We start from the raw sequence: 3862 nt of genomic DNA on the forward strand, positions 1-3862 counted from the left end.
AGTTCTCTCCCTTTCCTTCCTATTCCCCTTTTCTAATCCCCTTCCCTCCTGCTTATTCTCATCCTCCCTCTGTTTCATTTCCCTCTCTCTCCTTTCTCTGCACTAAGCACTTTCAATTTTATTAAATTTCTTTCTTTATTTGTCCCCCTTCAGTCTACATTTGTTTTTCTTTCCACCCTTGCCCTTATTTTCCTTCTCTCCCTATAAATATTCTCTCTCTCTTTCTTTCTCTCTCCCTATTCCACTTTATATTCTAATCTTTTAATATTTAAATTATAATTCTAATCTATTCCCCTCCCCTTCTTAACCCTTCTCTCTTTCCACCCCATCCCCTCACTTCTTTCTCTCTCTCTTGCATTTCTCTCCTTCATCATATCTTTTGTCAACTCTTCAATTTAAATCTTTCCCTTTCTAATATCTCCTCTTCCTCTTGATTTCCTCCCCTTCTCCGTGTTCTTTCCCTCTCCCATCTTCTTGCTTTCCCATCTCTTATTCTTCTCTCTATATATTCTCTCTTTCTCTCTATCTTGCTATTTTATATCATGTTTTAATCTCCTAATCTTCTTTTATAATATATGTTTTTAAAAAAATTTTAATCCAGTCCCCCCTCTTTTCCCTCCCCTTCTTCTTTTGTTCTCTCTCCTACCCTTCTCTTCTCTACTTTCTCTCTCTCTTTCCTCTCTCCCTTCTTTTTTGCTATTTTCTACTCTGTATTTATATTCTTGAAATATTCTTTCTCAATCTGTTTCTTACCGTCTAACCTCCTCAGCCCTCTGCTTCAATTTCCGGCTGTCTGTCTGCCTGGATGTCTGTTGTGTCTATCCTCCCTTCCACGCTAAACATATAGCATATACTGATTATATAATCCTAATACTATACATTTCCACTTTCTCACTCCACACTGTAACCCTCTCCTACTTTTCAAACATACAGTGTAAATGTTAATTGCTGTCTTACATAACCTTGATCCCAATTGCTAATATTATTACTCTATCAACTTCCAGCTCAAAAAATACCCTTCCTTCATTTAAAACAACTCCTATTTGTTTCTCCTGTGAAATAAGAGTCCCAATATCTGCACAAGTATATTAATACAGGCTCATTTGCAACCTATAGTGAGATTGTAGTTGGGAGAGATATTGGAGGGTGTGGGTTTCTTGCCTGGGTTGTGTGATTATGTTTTAGCAGCACCTCCACAAAAGATCTCAAGACAAGGTGGGCAGCGTGACTCTCCATCACCTAACCAGAGAAAAAGATCAAACAAAGAGTAGCTGAAATACAACCAGACAGATTAAAGAAATAACATCAAGGACAACACAGACGGAGATCCAAGATGGCGGAGGAGTAAGTGGAAGCTACACTAACCTCCTCCCAGGACCAGGAGTGCTGACTCAGCCCCAGTACAGCAGACAGACCATTCCCCTCCAAGTGACCTCAGACTAAGGGGAAATAAAAGCCCTGCATACAGGAATTAAGCTGCCACACATACGGTCCTTGAGCCTGACGGCTAATCACAGATTGAGTAGATTAAAAACTAAAGAAGACAGACAAAGGCAGTAGATCACTGGAAGTCTCCAATAGGCTGCCTAGGGCCAGTCTGGTACATGATCTGACGCTACCAGAGGCAGATCCATGAAGTACAGATCACTCTAAGAAGCACCAACAAACAAAAGGAATCACAAAAATGGGGAGACAGAAAAACAACCCCTCGTCAAAAGTAAAGGTAGAATGCCGAGAGAGAGTGCTAAATGAAATAGAGGGGAGCAAACTATCTGATACGGAATTCAAAACATGGATTATGGAGAAGCTGAATGAGCTCAGCGGGAACTACAAAGAACTCCAGGGAAACTACAAGGAACTTCAGAAAACTACAAGGAACTTACTGAGAAATACAACAGCATGAAAAAGGACATAGAAGCTATCAATAAGAGCCAGGAGGAAATGAAGAATACGATCTCTGAATTGAAGAACACAGTAGAAGGAAAAAAAAGCAGGCTAGAGGAAGCAGAAGATCGGATCAGCGAGCTAGAGGACAACGTACACAAAAACTCCCTGACAATGCAACAAAATAAAAAAAGACTGAACATGACTGAAGAGGTTCTAAGACAGCTGCAGGACGGCGGCGGCGGCGGCAGCCGTCCGTCTCGAGAGACGATGGTGTAGCTTCTTAAGAGTCTATCTGCACCGCCGAGAATGGCTGTGCAGTCCGACTCGGGAGTGACACGGTATCTGTCTCCTCCCGTGTTGAATCGACATCTTGCGATGACGCTGGAGTGTCCTCTCCAGTGAAGCTGAAGCTACAGAGCCTGGGCAGGGTGATATGGAGTGTCTGCTGTTGCCCATGCAGCAGACCCCCCCTCTCTTCACAGCTGAAGGGTCCAAGGGAAAGACGGAGTCAATACAGCTTGGCTTCAGGTGCGCCGCAGGAGTTGCCGGTGTTGACTACAACGTCAAACCGCCTTAGGGACTCCGGCTCCGGATTTTCTGTCGGGGTTTACTCCCTTAGCCTTTCCCCTGAAGAGGTATGCCGCAAGGCAGCGGAGGTTTTTTGGAGTCAGAGTTTTCCTTCTCTGCTGCAGGACAACATGAAACATAATAATATCCGTATTATAGGAATTCCAGAAGGAGAAAAAGAACAAGGGATAGAAAACCTCTTTGAAAAACTAATGACAAAAAACTTTTTTAACATGAGGAGAGGAAGAGTCACGCAAGTCCAGAAAGCACAGAGGGTCACAATGAAGATGAACCCCAACAGGCCCAATTCAACACACATCATAATTAAAATGGCAACATTCAAAGACAAAGAGAAAATCCTAAAAGCAGCAAGAGAGAAACAACTAATAACATACAAGGAAGCTCCAATAAGGCTATCCTCAGATTTCTCAGCAGGAACACTACAAGCCAGAAGGGAATGGCAAAAAATATTCCAAACAATGAAAAACAAAGGCCAGTAACTTAGAATACTTTCCCAGTAAAGCTCTCATTCAAAAGGAAGGGTGAAATAAGGAGCTTCAAAGACAAAAGAAGGCTAAAAGAATACATCTCCACCAAACCAGCATTGCAAGAGATGCTAAAGGGTCTGCTTTAAGAAGATAAAGAAACAGAGAGAGACAGAGAAGAACACGAGTACAAAGAGGAAAAATGACAATGAATAAGTACTTATCGGTAATAATCTTAAATGTAAATGGATTAAATGCTCCAATTAAAAGTCATAGGGTAGCTGAATGGATTAGAAAAAATGACCCACATATATGCTGTCTAAAAGGGACCCACCTTAGAAAGAAAAGATCTACACATACTGAAAGTAAAGGGATGGAAAAAAGTATTTCAAACAAATGAACATGAAAAGAATGCCGGGGTAGCAATAATTATATCAGACAAAACAGATTTCACATCAAAGTTCATAAAAAGAGACAAAGAAGGGCATTTCATAATACTTAAGGGAAAAATCCATCAAGAAGATATAACCCTTAAAATATATATGCACCCAACTTAGGAGCACCCAAATATATAAGGAAAATTTTGAAAGATTCCAAGAAAGATATAGACAGCAGCACAATCATAGTAGGGGACTTTAACACCCCATTGTCAACAATGGACAAACCTTCAAAGCAAAGAAACACCAAAGATATTGAGCCACTGAACAACACTCTAGATCAAATGGACTTAGTCGATATATATAGAAGTTTTCACCCTAAAGAAGCAAAATATAGATTCTTCTCAAATTCACATGGGATATTTTCAAAGATAGATCACATGGTAGGACACAAAACAAGCCTCAATAAATTCAAGAATATTGAAATTATATCAAGCATCTTCTCAGATCACAATGGCTTAAAATTGGAAATCAACCACAAGGAAA

The sequence above is a fragment of the Furipterus horrens genome, unplaced genomic scaffold (assembly GCF_987537825.1).
Source record: "Furipterus horrens unplaced genomic scaffold, mFurHor1.1.pri manual_scaffold_17, whole genome shotgun sequence".
In the NCBI taxonomy this organism is placed as follows: Eukaryota; Metazoa; Chordata; class Mammalia; order Chiroptera; family Furipteridae; genus Furipterus; species Furipterus horrens.